The following is a 16181-nucleotide window of genomic DNA, read 5'->3' on the forward strand; positions in this document are numbered from 1 at the left end:
ATACATATATATTCATTAAAATAATTTTTTTGTTATAGGTTACTATATTTGTGGAGCTCTACACCAAGGTCACAGATGTGGAACCCTGTTCCACAGGATAAAAATCTCTGGAACTGACCAAGCCTCATAGCAACTGTTGCCATGAGCTTCTGGATCTAAACCAGCCAGTTCCATGACCCCATGTGATGTAAAATACCCACCCTACTATCCACCCTATAGCATCCTAACCAATCACATAATGCCACCATTCCAGTAGGAATTTTCTCTGTCTCGAGGCTATAAAAATAGGCTGCAAGCCTGGGAAAGCGTTCGGCTCACCCTTGAGTCACCCTGCTATTCTAACAGCATCTCTCACTCTAGTAAACTTTATTCTCCTTTTATTGTGCCTCATGTCTCAAAATTCTTTTCCAACTCTCACACAGACTGTGACAATATTGACTATAGTTCCCTGTGTTATGTAAATGTAAATGTGTTAGTCACTTAGTCGTGTCTGCCTCTTTGTGACCCTACAGACTGTAGCCTGCCAGGCTCCTCTGTCCATGGAATTATCCAGGCAAGAATGCTGGAGTGGGTTGCCATTCTCTTCTCCAGGGGATCTTCCTGATGCAGGGATCAAATCCAGGTCTCCTGCATTGCAGGCAGATTCTTTACCGTCTGGGCCACCAGGGAAGCCCTGGTGCTGTACAGAACAAATAAATCCTTGTATTTTATTAATTTCATATATGGTAGGGTATATTTGTTAATCCCAAACTCGTCATTTATCCTGAAGCTATGCCTCTGGCATTCTTTTTACCCACTTGAAATATCTGGCTTTCTCAACTTCTTATCACAGGGAATTTATTGTTTCTTTGCTGGCTTTTTAGAACTGTTTTCTTGGGTCTTCTGGATAAGATTGTTGTTCAGTTGCTCAATGGTGTTCAGCTATTTGCGACTCCACGGGCTGCAGCACACCAGGCTTCCCTGTCCTTCACCATTTCCCAGGGTTTGCTCAAACTCACGTCTGTTGCTGCAGTGATGCCATCCAACCATCTTATTCTCTGTTGTCCCCTTCTCTTCCTGCCCTCAACCTTTCCCAGCATCATGGTCTTTTCCAACAGACTGTAACTTGGTGTTAAGAAATTTTATTCTGTTGAGGAAAACTCCTCTCACTCTCAAGAACTGTATCATCCATCATGCTTGCTGTGCTGTTCACCTCACAATAAGTTCTCCTTTTTATAACCAATTATATCTTCATACCATCAGATTTAAATAAAAGAAAAAAATAGATGTGATTAGGGTGAGAAAAAGGAAAAGAACAAATAAGACAAGAGAGTGGACAAGGGCACAGATAATCTTCAAAAGGGTAGAAACTGGCTATGGTGGAAGCTGGGGTTTTGATTCTCATTAAGAAGTCATTGTGAACCAGAGGAAGACTCCTCTCTGACATTTTTCCTAAAAGGCCGATGTGACTTGTTCAGCTTCCTCAGCTCCACCAGTAGATTTCTGGTAGATCCCCACCTCTGTAGATTTCTCTGTCTTATTCTAGCACTCCTTCAATCCTATGGAAAGCTTAGACTTGCTAACATGTTTACATAAATTTTTCCCCTCTAAAATTTTTGAGGATTAAGTCTTCAAAATGCTTTTTCTTTACAAAAGAGTAAAAATTATAAAGGAAAATGTAAGTGCTGCCCTTCTATAGACCTTTGCGCCCCCAAACTTTGCTCTATCCACAACCAACAGCTTATTTACTTTTTTAAAAATAGAAGCATAGTGGATTTACATGTGCTATTTTTTGCTGTTCAGCAAGGTGATTTAGTTATGTATATGTACATATTCTTAAAATTTTTTTTTGCATTATGACTTACCACAGGATATTGAATGAATTCCCTGTGCTATAACGTGGGACCTTGTTGTTTATCCTTTCTTTATGTATTGGTTTGCATCTGCTAACCCCAAACTCCAAGTTTATTTGCTCTTTATGCAACAAATTTCTGTTGAGTCCCTACTCCATGTATGGCACTGTTTAGGTGGTGTGGATAGAGTGGTGAAGAAAGGAAAGGAGGTCTGGATGTGCCTGGAGTTTACATTCTAGTGGGAGATAGAGCCTCAACAAAGAAATGCGCATGGCTTCAGCAAGGGGCTCTGGATCTCACTGAGAGAGCTAGGAAGCCATTGTAGGGCTTAGCTTAACACAGAGGGGTGAAGTGGTCTTTTTAAAAATCAACTCTAGGACTTTCTTAGTGGTCCAGTTGTTAGGACTCTGTACTTCCACTGTGGGAGACCTCTGTTCCATCCTTGGATGGGGAGCTAGGGTTCTGGTACAGACAAAAAAATCAAACTCTGGCTGCTGCATGAAGAATGGTTAACAGGGTGAGAGACTACTGGAAAAGCCTCAAGGAAAGATGATGGTAGCTTGGATTAAGGTGACTAACCAGAGAGATGATGAGCAGTGGATATCTTTTGAAAGAAGAACTGTCAGTCTTTGATGATCTTTGAATGAAGGGTATGAATGTAAGAGAGTAGTAAGGATGGAACTAAAGTTTTAGGCTTGAATAACTGCATAAATAGAGTTTAACTGAAATGGGGTGGAAAGCTGAAGCTTTTGGTTAGGTGTAGGGAATGGAAGAGCTCTTTTTTGGATCCTCTTAGATCTCCAAATGCAGATGGCCAGGTGGCAATGGCATTCAAGAGAGATGGAAAGCCGGCATTCCATATTTGTCACACAGAATTAAGAGCTCCAGCTCTGCATGAACATGCCAAGGGAGTGCATGGGTGTGCATGGAGACAGAGCAGAAAGATTCATAACAAATGGAATGGAATAACTAAAAATTAAATCATTCAGTTTATTTTGCTTAACATTATACATGCTAGTACACCAAACACTATTACAAAGGCTGAAGTTATATCTAATGGAATCTCTATTATTCTGCTTCATACTGTTAGCCAAATTTTTCATAAGCATGTATTGGCTCAAAAAGGATGACACCAAGGTTTTTGGCCTGAGAAACTGGAAGACTGTGGTTGTAATTTACCAATTTGGGGAAGAGTGGGAACAGACTTGTATGCGGTGTGGGCAAGACAGGAAATCAAAAGATAATCAAGTGGAGATGTTGAATAGGCTGTTAGATATAACAGAAGGAACTCAGGGGCGAGGTCTGTTTGGAGATTAGATCTGCTGTTATCAAATTCTAGATAGTGTTTAAAGCTAGAGCACAGTTTGATACTAACAAAGTGGATTTTGTCTTCACAGGGTGTGAGTGTAGCTAGAGATAGATAATCAAGAATTGATAATCAAGGAATGGGCTGGGGGCTCTCCAATACCCAAAGATGGAAAAGATATGGAGGAATGGGAAGAAAGATCTCAAGGTAAGGGAGGAAAAAGCAGAAGTATGGTCTAATATGCCAAATTATTTTAAACATGTACTTAAAATACCAGTTAGTCACAGATTCTTTTGAAATTTAACGCAAGTGTAGAATCTGTTGTTTAGTCGAGAAGTCATGTCCAGCTCTTTTACGACCCCATGGACTGTAGCTTGCTAGGCTCCTCTGTCCATGGAATTTCCCAGGCGAAAATACTGGAGTGGGTTGCCAATCCCTTCTCCAGGGGATCTTCCTGATCCAGAGATTGAATCAGAGTCTCCTGCATTACAGGCAGATTCTTTACCACTGATCCACCTGGTCTTATTTACATGGCCTCTGTATTTAATTCTAAATACCCCCAGGATTATATATACTTGCCTGCTTAGAAAATAAATATGTCATCCAAAGGATTTGAGAGTTGCTTTCTCAGACAGTAAAAACGTCTGTCTGCCCACAATGCGGGAGACCCGGGTTCGATCCCTGGGTTGGGAAGATCCCCTGGAGAAGGAAATGGCAACCCACTCCAGTACTCTTGCCCAGAAAATTCCATGGATGGAGGAGCCTGGTGGGCTATATAGTCCATGGGGTTGCAGAGTCAGACACGACTGAGCGACTTCACTTCACTTCATTTCACTTCCCAAAGGGATATTTTGGAATTATGTTTCCAGCTATACATTCCCAGCTAATCAGTATGGCACGTTGACCAGAGATTTTGGCTGGGTGTGATATGGGAAGCAGCAGACAGCAGGGCATGGCTTCTCAACTCCTGACTGCCATGCTGTTAAAGTCTCCATCATGATTTTGAAGGGTAGAGAGTGGGGTGAGGTTGGACTCTTTAAGCAATCACAAGGGAGCCGCAACACTTGATTAGACTTTGCATTTCTTTATATTTTGAGGTTGTGTCAAGATCTTACCATGGAATTCTGAACCTGGGGTTGGAGGCGCTGTCCAAAGTGTCTTCTATGGATAGAACCTAGGTGTCCAGGAACTTGGATGTGAAAAATATTACAGCTTTCCTTTCAATCCTTTCATTAACTTTTTTTGGAGGGGGCTGCACTGGGTCTTAGTTGCCCCGCGGCATTGTGGGATCTTAGTTCCCTGGCCAAGATCAAACCTGGGCCCCCTGTATTGGAATGTGAATTCTTAACCACTGGAACACCAGGGAAGTCCTACTTTCATTAACTTTTAATTGAAATTCAGCAATTCTTTCACTTAAGAATACAGGCAACAAGCCATATTATTAGCAGTATCTGGACTTTGTCACTGTTATCAGTTCAGTTCAGTCGCTCAGTCATGTCCGACTCTTTGTGACCCCATGAACCGCAGCACACCAGGCCTCCTAGTCCATCACAAACTCCCGAAGTTTACTCAAACTCATGTCCATCGAGTCGGTGATGCCATCCAGCCATCTCATCCTCTATCGTCCCCTTCTCCTCTTGCCCACAGTCCCTCGCAGCATCAGAGTCTTTTCCAATGAGTCAACTCTTCGCATGAGGTGGCCAAAGTATTGGAGTTTCAGCTTCAGCATCAGTCCTTCCAATGAACACCCAGGACTGATCTCCTTTAGCATGGACTGGTTGGATCTCCTTGCAGTCCAAGGGACTCTCAAGAGTTTTCTCCAACACCACAGTTCAAAAGCATCAATTTTTCAGCACTCAGCTTTCTTCACAGTCCAACTCTCACATCCATACATGACCACTGGAAAAACCATAGCCTTGACCAGACGGATCTTTGTTGGCAAAGTAATGTCTCTGTTTTTTAATATGCTATCTAGGTTGGTCATAACTTTCCGTCCAAAGAGTAAGCATCTTTTAATTTCATGGCTGCAGTCACCATCTGCAGTGATTTTGGAGCCCCCCAAAATAAAGTCTCTCACTGTTTTAATTGTTTCCCCATCTGACTGCCATGAAGTGACAGGACAAGATGACATGATCTTCGTTTTTTTAATGTTGAGTTTTAAGCCAATTTTTTCACTCTCCTCTTTTACTTTCATCAAGAGGCTCTTTAGTTCTTCTTCACTTTCTGCCACAAGGGTGGTGTCATCTGCATATCTGAGGTTATTTATATTTCTCCCAGCAATCTTGATTCCAGCTTATGCTTCATCTAGCCTGGCATTTCACATGATGTACTCTGTACAGAAGTTAAATAAGCAGGGTGACAATATGCAGTCTTGACGTACTCCTTTCCCAATTTGGAACCAGTCCATTGTTCCATGTCTGGTTCTAACTGTTGCTTCTTGATCTGCATACAGGTTTCTCAGGAGGCAGGTAAGGTGATCTGATATTCCCATCTCTTTAAGAATTTTCCACAGTTTGTTGTGATTCATACAGTGAAAGGCTGTGGCATACTCAATAAAACAGAAGTAGATGTTTTTCTGGAACTCGCTTCCTTTTTGGATGATCCAACAGATGTTGGCAGTTTGATCTCTGGTCCTTCTGCTTTTGCTAAATCCAGATTGAACATCTGGAGGTTCTCGGTTCACATACTGTTGAAGCCTTGCTTGGAGAATTTTGAGCATTGCTTTGCTAGTGTGTGAAATGAGTGCAATTGTGCAGTAGTTTGAACATTCTTTGCTTTTCTTTGGGATTGGGGTGAAAACTGACTGTTTCCAGTCCTGAGGCCACTGCTGAGTTTTCCAAATTTGCTGGCATATTAAGTGCATCATCTTTTAAGATTTGAAATAGCTCAGCTGGAATTCTATCACCTCCACTACCTTTGTTCATAGTGATGCTTCCTAAGGCCTACTTGACTTCACACTCCAGGATGTCTGGCTCTAGGTGAGTGATCACACCATCATGGTTATTTGGGTCATGAAGATCTCTTTTGTATAGTTCTTTGTATTCTTGCCACCTTTTCCTAATATTGTGTGCTTCTGTTAGGTCCATACCATTTCTGTCCTTTATTGTGCCCATCTTTGAATGAAATGTTCCCTTGGTATCTCTAGTTTTCTTGAAGAGTTCTCTAGTCTTTGCCATTCTATTGTATACTTCTGTTTCTTTGCATTGATTGCTTAGGAAGGCTTTCTTATCTCTCCCTGCTTTTCTTAGGATCTCTGCATTCAGATGGGTATATTTTTCCTTTTCTCCTTTGCCTTTTTATTTTCTTCTTTTCTCAGCTATTTGTAAGTCCTCCTCAGACAACCATTTTGCCTTTTTGCATTTCTTTTTCTTCATTGAACAAATCAAACACAAATCCTTTCATTCTTAGACCTTATCTTCTAATGAGGTTGATCATAGTTTACTCAACCAACTTCCTAATAATGAATGTTTAGTTTTCAATCTTTTGTTATTATAAACAGTGCTCTAATAAATACTTTATATATATCATTTGATATAAATATATTGGTAGAATTCAATTCTAGAAGAGGAATTTCTGGGTCAAAGGGTATGTACATTTGTAACTGATATGATCAAATTATTCTTGGTAGAGGATTAATCAATTTATACTTTCAAGGATAATGTATTATAGTGCTGGTTTCTCCACACATTGTTCTATGTAGTTTTTTTTTAAAAAATTGGCCATTTAATAGGCAAAAAATGATAAATCATTGTAGAGTTATTTACATATTTCTTCTAATGAATGATACTGGGTTTTTTTTTCATGCTTAAGAGCCATTTTTATTTCATATCCTTTGCCTGTTTATCTATTGATATCTATTTACCTTTTCCTGCTTACATAGAATAAATATATTATTAGGAAATGTTGGTCTTTTTCCCTGTGATTTAAGTTTCTAATATTTTGACCAGTTTTTCATTTATTGATTATTGATGGGTTTTGCTATACATAAATTTTGAATTTTAGGCAATTGAAATGATCAGTCTTTCTTTTTGTGATTTCTGAGAAGTTTTATGGTACTTAGGATTATGAAAGGACTCCAGTGATTTCTTCCTGAATTTTTGTTATTTAATTTGTTGAATTTAAATATTTAATATACCTGGAATTATCTTGCCATAATGTAAGGGCTCATTTTTTTCCCCCATATACTGCTCCAACACAATTTATTAAGTAATTTTTCTTTTCTCTATTGATATTAAATGTCATCTTTGTGACTAAATTTCCACATATATTTATGCCTATGTCTTCCCTGGTGGCTCAGTTGGTAAACAATCTGTTTTCAGTGCAGGAGATGCAGGAGAGGCAGGTTTGATCCCTGGATTGGGAAGATCCCCTGGAGAAGGGGAATGGCTACCCACTCCAGTGTTCTTGCCTGGAGATTTCCATGGACAGAGGAGCCATGGGATCGCAAGCAGTCAGACACCACTGAGTGACTAACGCTTACCTTTCTACTCTGATCCATTGATCTGTCTGCAGCTTCAATGTGTCAATACAACAGTTTTAATTATTGTATCATCAGACTATCAAGACATTCTTTCACTATTTTTGTTTTTCACAATTGTCCTAGCTATTCTTGCTTGCTTATTTTTCTACATGGACTTTGAAACCAGCTTATGGATTCCAATATTTCTTTATTTTGCTGAGATTTCCCAGGGAGCCCAATATATAGCACATCTTTTCTCTGTCCAGATTATGGACACAGTGAGAAAAAAGGTAAAGAGGTAAGCATATGGGAAATAAAAAGATAACCTTCATTAGAGACTACAGCTGAGTTGATAGTGTATCTATAAGTGTACCTCCAAATGGCCCTATGAACTGATTCCAGAATTAGGCGGATGTGTTCCTGAGCCACAGGCAACCTCAGTTTGGGGACGGTTTCCCGAGGTGGGAGTTGTCCAGAGAAGGCTCTTGGCACCTTGATTCCACAATCCACGTGGCCCACCAAAAAGTTAGGAATGGAGCCAAACAGGTCTACTCTATTCTTCCTTAATTTGCTAGAAAAGAAGGAAGAGTGAGTGAGAAGTAAAAAGAGGCCTTGAAAATGAATCCTCCACAAGAAAGAAACCTGAGTCTTTCCCTTCTAACAATTTGGTGTTGGATGGAGTAAATTATTATTCCACTTTTTAAGGTGAGGTAGAGAGTACACAGGGATGTGAAGAGACACAGAGACTTCCATCTTCTACTCCAATTCACTCCATATGCAAAGCCTGGGTGGCCTGAAACAGATCCCCTCATTTAATCCCCTACGTTAATTTTTTAAAATGTATGTATTTATTTACTTGGCTGTGTCAGGTCTTAGCTGAGGCATGCAGGATCTTCATGGTGTCACATGGGATCTTTCCTTGTTGTGGTGCAAAAACTCTAGTTGTGGCTCACAGGCCCCAGAGGACATGGTCTCTGTAGTGGCAGAGAGGGCTCTGTGTTGCTCCCCTGGCATGTGGCATCTTAGCTCCCCAACCAGTGATCGAATCTGGGTCCCCTGCATTAGAAGGCGGATTCTTAACCACTGGACCACTAGGGAAGTCCCTTTTCTATGTTAATTATGCTGGTATTTTCCCTCACCCCAATGTAAACTTAACAGAAACCATAAAAGATGAATTTCCTCATTGGTTTTTATTTTTCCTCATTGACATGATTTATAGATAATATAGTCTCACAGGCAAATAATCCTCAATCCAACCTCGCACTGCCTCCGTTTGAAATGTCAACACTGAGCTCAATTTTTTTTCAGTTTCAGGAGAGCATCATCTATCTTTCTGGGCACTATCACATAGCTTGTTTTTATCTCAAATTAATTAACTCTGAAGTGACGCCAATTTCCATGCATGGTTCCCTCTATGTTGTGTGTTTTTCCTATCCTTGATAGTATCTGTGGGATTATTGCTGTGGACCCTAACACAAGTATTCTTGCCTGGAGAATTCCATGGACAGTGGAGCCTAGCAGGCTACAGTCCACGGGGTCGCAAAGAGTTGGACACGACTGAGCAACTCTATAGCAAGTACAGGTAAAACTGAAGCAGAAATACCCCCCAAATCATCTCTGACTTTCTGAAGTTGAAGCTAGAATCACCTGCCTTACACTCATCCCACTCCCTGGGATCTGGTTGCACTAAAACTGATTGAACATGCCTCTTCAATCATCACTTAGCTCTTCCTAATGTACATACTCCTCTAGGTGATGGATCAATCTTAGCCCTCCAACCCCTGCACCTCACCCCTGAGACACTGACTCTATGGAATTCCAGGGCAGGGACATTATATCTAAACATACGCTCTGAAACAAAATAATGCTTACTTTTAATTAGATATGTTAACATGGTAGGTTCCCATAAGAAAAGAAAGAATAATCTTAAATGTATATCATTACTAGAATCAAAAGAGAAGAATGAATTTACTTTTGAATGTACTGATGAAAAAGGATTCAGCTTTATCATGTAACCTCCTAAAGAACTAATAAAAGTCATCATTACAACAAGCTTTTAGGGTGTTTCTCTCTGTGTGTGGAGGTTTTTTTTTTCCTAAATCATTCTCTGTCTTAGTCCTACTGAGCTCAAGTACACTCCATCAGAGAGCTTGTTAATGTTCATCACAGCATCTGTGTTGTATTTTGGGAGGTCCATGGAACTTAATTAGAAAGAAACTTGGCTTTAATTTCTTCTTTTAGTCCCCCCACTTGAACAAATAAAGACTGGCTGTTTGAAGACCCATTTGAAAAAATCGTTTTCAGTTTCCTCTTGATCTGTGTTTATTGCTAAAAGTTTTCCCAGGGGAGGGCTGAAGGCAACCCTAGAACAGTTCAGGCGTTCTCTTCTATTCCTTTTCTATCGCAGAGCTCCAGATAAGAGCCCTGAAGAAGGGAAGACAATTCAGCCGTCACAGCAGGATGTCAGTACTTTATAATAACCTCTCTCACAGCCCCAAGCTCTCAGCACTATTCGCTTTGTACTAGTACCCTTGACACCGTACAAAGGAGACTTTGAATGTCCTTGGACCCCACATCCCTGCTGAGACCCCAGGATGCAGGATACTGCCCAGCAGTCTTCAAAAAGCCCCCTAATTTTATTTTTGTTTCTGATTTCTGGGTTGGATTTCTGGGTTGGAGTCTTCTGCTTGAACAAGGGGAAGAACAGCTGTGTAAATAAATGCAGATGAGTACAACTGGCTGCGTGCTTTCCCCAGCTGCCTGCTCCACTTACATAGGCTCTCTGCCGATTGCAGGTAAGATGGATAAGGACACGGACCCAAAGTGCACACTATGTGTTATTCTTCAGAGAGAAAATTGTCTGGTATTAAGCAACTGGGAGACTTTTCTATATAAAACAGGGATGCAGTGCTGCTGGCTAGGCAGAAGCAGTTAACTATATCATCTGATTGTAGTTAGGAACTTCCAAAAAGCCTGCTTTCCTGAAACCAATTGATATTTATTCAACAAACATTTATTGAGTATCTACGACATGAGAAGCATGTTTCTAAGTGTTTATGGGGAATCTTGGCAAACCTCAGTGAGGTCTGTCTATGCCTTCAAGGCTGTGGATCAGAGCAAAGGGATAAACAGTGATTAAAGGTATAGTTTCTGAAAGCAACTGGCCTAGGCTTGAGTTCCAACTCCATTATCTACTAGCTGTTTGGCCCCTGGCATGTTGTAAACCCCTTCTGAACTTCAGTTTCCTCATTTCTAACATTATTTTCCCACGGTATCATTGTGAGGGTTAAATGATGTGATGCACAGTGTCTGCTACTTGATAAACTCTCAATATAAAGATTAGCTATCATAGTAGGTAGGATATGGACTAAGCTGCAATAACAAGGAGACTCCGAAATTCAGTAGTACAGAGTAATAGAAATGGATTTTCTCTATTTGAAGCTAAGAGGTCTAGGACTATAAAAATATCTCTGCCATTTTCAAAATATAGTTTCATCTCTAAGGCCAAGATGGTGGCTCCAGCCCTTGCCCCATCCTTGCCAGCAAGAAAGGGAAAAGGTTAGAGGAGGGCATGCTAATTCCTTTTAAGGGATTAAACTGGAAATGGCACATTCTGTTTATGGTTACATGCCATGTGCCAGAACTCAGTCATATGCTTGCATCAAGCTGCATTAAAAGAGTGGCTAACTGTAGCGTCTGGCTGGCCATGTGCTCAGCAAAAACTCATGGCTTCCACTGTGTGAAATGATTGGCGGTGAACCATCTCTGCCATAGCTATCACCCTTACCTAGCCATAGGATCAATGACAGTCGTATTGTGTGAGCCTCAGGAGATCACAGGATAGATGGGGTAAGAAAAAACATTTTCAGTGGAGGGAGGGAGAGCTTGAAGGCATCAATGAGGGGGCATGATCAGCATGCTCAGAAGTTCAGATTATTAGGAGCATAGCATGTAATAGCAGCACTACGTGGGAAGAAAAGCCAGAACAAATGCTAGCAGAAGACTATGAAGGGTCTGAGACAATTGGCTGGTACTTTTCAGGCAGTGAATGAAGAGATAGTACAGCTTTTTTTTTTTTTTTTTAGCAGGAGAGGGGGAAGATAGAGGATGTGGTTTGAGAACACATATCTGACAGGGGTGAACAGGCAAGGATGTGAATGGTCAATGGGTAAGTCATTTCAACAAATCAGTGATGAGATTCTGAGGGCCTGAACTGGGCCAAGGTGACGGTGGGATTTGTCAGGTGGAGCCACGTGGAAGGCACTTTCTGGAATAGAATCAAAACTATATGATAACTGATTTGAGTATGGGTATGAGGAAAATAGGTCGAGTGACTCAAATTTTTCAGCCTTGGTTTTTGTCAGGAGGATAATGCTATTAGCAAGGACAGGGAAGCAGGGAAGAGGAGAGAAAGAGCTAGGATGGGGTAGGGTTTTGAAAGCCAAGAAAGGAGAAAGCTTGCTGCCATCTTTGTAACTGAATTTAATTTTGGGGGGTAATTGTTTGATGTCTGCTGTAGACATTAGAGCATGTGACTGTAAACTCAGGTATACTGCTGCTGCTGCTAAGTCGCTTCAGTCATGTCCGACTCTGTGCGACCCCATAGACAGCAGCCCACCAGGCTCCTCCGTCCCTGGGATTCTCCAGGCAAGAATACTGGAGTGGGTTGCCATTTCCTTCTCCAAGGTAAACTCAGGTATAGCTGCATAACAAACCTTGAGCATTGTGGCATAAAATGAAAGCTTATGTATCATTGTTCTTCATGGTTCCAAAGGTTGACTGGGCTCAGCTAGTGATTATTACTCAATATCTCTCATTCAGCTATAGTCAGACAAGGTCTGGAGTTGGAATCACTCGAAAATTCACGTCTGGTAGTTGACAGTGGCTATCAACTGAGACTTTGGCTGAGACTATTGACCAGAACACCTCTATGTGCCTGTGACCTCTGCACATGGCCTCAGCTATTCACAGCATAGTGACTGGTTTTCAAGAACATACATCCTAGAGAAAAGAAGGAGAAACTGTACAATATTTCTGCTAAGGGCAGAGTCACACAGGGACATTTTCACTGCATTCAATCTATTAGAAGTGAATCAGTAAGGCCAGCCAGTGCTAAGGGCTTGATGGGAGGACTGTTGAATTTGTGGACATGTTTTAGGTCATCATATCTGTGAGGACAGGGGTCCAACCTGTCTTTTTTTGAACCATGATATTTTACGGGAAAAGTTACATATTGGGTAGTCAATGAAAGTTTGTTGAACAAATGAATGAAGAGAAAAATCAATGTTTCAGTGCCACAGAGGATTGAGGCAAAGAAATATTGGCCCTTACTCTAATCATGTACAGTTGTGAGAGTTGGACCATAAAGAAGGCTGAGTGCCAAAGAATTGATGCTTTTGAATTGTAGTGTTGGAGAAGACTCCTGAGAGTCCCTTGGACAGCAAGGAGATCAAACCAGTCAATCCTAAAGGAAATCAACTCTGAATATTCATTAGAAGGGCTGATGCTGAAGCTGAAGCTCCAATACTTTGGCCACCTGATGTGAAGAGCTGACTCATTGGAAAAGACCCTATTGCTGGGGAAGACTGAAGGCAAAAGGAGGAGACGGTGGCAGAGAATGAGATGGTTAGATGGCATCACCGAGCCAATGGACATAAATTTGAGCAAACTCTGGAAGCTAGTGGAGGACAGGGAAGCCTGGTGTGCTGCAGTTTATGGGGTCACAAAGAGTCAGACACGACTTAGCAACTTAACAACAACTGTTTAGTACTAGCTATCCACCTATATAGCCATCACTTCTACATGAGAAACTTGATTTTTAGCAGCTGCTACTAATACCACTGGGAGCATAAGAACATCACAGTTCCTATTTATTGGGCCACTGGCTCCTGAATATGGCAAAATGGATCTGAGATACAGTAAAAAATAAAGTGAATCATATTTTAAAATTTATGAATTATTTGAGCAAAAGTTGGTTTCAAACAGTCAACACCCAATCTAACAGAAAGGAGCTCCAATTAGCTGTACAAAAGAATTCTACAGGCAAGAGGGAATTGGAAGAAGTTATTAATATATGAGACAAAAAACAGGTTGGTTACTGCAAAGTTACTTTCCTTTAGAGGATTATAGGAATCTCTGAGCCAAGCTCCCCAAGTGGTGGTGGGTTGGGTGATTTCTAGTTGACTGGTCTGATATTCCATTTTTGGAAGAGTTTAGACTATAATTATTTCAGTTTGGTGACGTGTGTGTGTGTGTGTATGCTAAGTCATTTCAATCATCTCTGACCCTTTGTGACTCTATGGACTGTAGCCCACCAGGCTTCTCTGTCCTTGGGATTCTCCAGGCAAGAATACTGGAGTGGTTGCCATGCCCTCCTTCAGGGGATCATACAGACTCAGGGATGGAACCCACATCTTCTATGTCTCCTGCATTGGCAGGTGTGTTCACTAGCACCACCTGGGTAACTAATGCTTCAGTATTTTATCTTATTTGGAAATGATCTAGATAGTCAATGAATAGTCATCATTTAATTTATCTCACTCTAAGTCTAAGGTTTCAAGTTACCAAAAGATTTTGGAAACTATTTTCAAGTAGAGTTATGAAAGGGAGCAGGACCGTGGGGCTCTCTCAGATATAAATCCTTTCTAGGTCCCCAGTTCTCGTTTGTAGCAAAAAGGCTTCAGCCTCCTAGACCTTCCTGAATATTAAAGGACAGATTCAACAGTTGTTAATTAGGGGAATAAGGAAATTCAGGAACCAAGGAGGACCAGTCAGAAAATAATACTGCAGGAAATTCCCTGGTGGTTCAGTGGTTAAGAGTCTGTGATTTCACTGCTCAGGACCTGGGTTCAATCCCTGGTTGGGGAACTAAGATCCCATAAGCTGAGTGGCATGGCCAAAAAAAAAAAAAAAAAAAAAAAATTACTACAGTGGTAGAGCAAGGTCCTGGTTCTTTCTGAAGAGCTATATACAACAGTATCTTTGAGTTCTTCTGCAGGAACTAAGGTCTCCCACCCAGGTGGAGGATGGTAAATTCAAGATGAGCATAAGATTCCTGAGCACCATCAACTAATCAGAAGAAAGTCACCCTGCAGTCCTCACTGTAAATTTTGCATATTTAAAAACTCCTCAAAAAAAAAAAAAAAAACAAAAACTCCTTATCCAAATCATGGAGGAGTTCAGGGTTTGGAGACATGAGCCACCCATTCCCCTTGCTTGGCCCTACAATATACTTTTTTCTGCTCCAAACTCTGACATTTTGGTTTGTTTGGCCTTACTGTGCATGTGAAAAGTGAAAGTGAAGTCACTCAGTCGTGTCCGACTCTTTGTGATCCCATGGACTGTAGCCTACCAGGCTCCTCCGTCCATGGGATTTCCCAGGCAAGAATACTGGAGTGGGTTGCCATTTCCTTCTCCAGGAGATCTTCCCAACCCAGGGATTAAACCTGGGTCTCCCGCATTGTAGGCAGACGCTTTCCCATCTGAGCCACCAGGGAAGTACTGTGTATGGGGTACATGAACTTGCATTTGATTAGGTAGAATAAAGGTATTATATTTAATGCTCATAACTCTAAAGACGTGCTTGCTTTATGTATTTATTTTTCATTAGTTCTATTGTTTTAGTATTTATTTTTGGCTGCACTGGATCTTGCTTCATGAGGGGTTTCTCTAGTTGTGGTGAGTGGGGCTGCTCTTTCTTGCAGTGTGTGGGCTTCTCATTATGGTGGCTTCTACTGTTGTGAAGCATGGGCTCTAGCCAAGTGGGCTCTATAGTTGTGGCATATGGGCTTAGTTGCTCCACGGCACTTGGAATCTTCCAGGACCAGAGGTCAAACCCATGTCCCCTGCAATAGCAGGCAGAGTCTTAACCTGACCACCAGGGAAGACTGACATGCCTGTTTTAATTAAACCAACAAACTAGCTTTTAGTTACTGAAGATTATCCTAGATCACATGAACTTGAAAAACATTTTAATTAGTTTCTACATTTTCAAGAGTATATTTGATTAACATAAATGCTCGTTTGTCTTTAAGCCTATAAAATAGAGCTTTATACAAATTAATTTTGGTAATACCTTCCCATGGTAGAAAAATATCAGACATCTGTAAATAAATACATAGACATACATAAACATACAGACCCAAACAGAGATCTTATAGCTTTTGTTTTGAAATTTTAATCATAAGATGGGCATGATAGTACAAAAGTCACTAGTTTAAAAAAGAACAGGTAGATCCAAATTGTGTTTCTGGCAGATGGAATAAGTTAAGATTACCTGTTCAGGTGGTTAAAGCTTTTTACTAATTTTTGTGAAAGAAATTTTCAGTTTTTTGTTGGTCTACTTTGCAAAATAGCCTTTCCTTTTTTTCTGATAAGAATTACTCTGGTTCCTGGAGAAAACCAGTAGAATACTTACATATCAAAAAGCACAGAGAAAGAATTTCTACCAGGAAGGATTTCTGTTTCCTAAGTCCAGACTTTTTACAGTATCTGCAAGTCTTTTGAGGTGAATAGAGGAAGTTAGAAGACTGATAAAAATAGATAGATGGGCTTTGAATTGTTCGTAGAGTCACATTTCTGTTCT

At 40.8% G+C, this 16181-nt stretch overlaps 1 long non-coding RNA gene across 2 annotated transcripts in view; it reads left to right on the top strand.

Moving 5' to 3' along the window:
• LOC122454214 overlaps positions 1-16181 on the top strand; it is a 47945-nt gene that overhangs the window by 11780 nt on the left and 19984 nt on the right. For both annotated transcript variants that reach the window (XR_006273344.1, XR_006273343.1), the window contains exon 2: positions 10277-10392. This is a non-coding gene — a long non-coding RNA (uncharacterized LOC122454214). The remainder of the gene's footprint in view (positions 1-10276; positions 10393-16181) is intronic.

The sequence above is a fragment of the Cervus canadensis genome, chromosome 16 (assembly GCF_019320065.1).
Source record: "Cervus canadensis isolate Bull #8, Minnesota chromosome 16, ASM1932006v1, whole genome shotgun sequence".
NCBI lineage: Eukaryota > Metazoa > Chordata > Mammalia > Artiodactyla > Cervidae > Cervus > Cervus canadensis.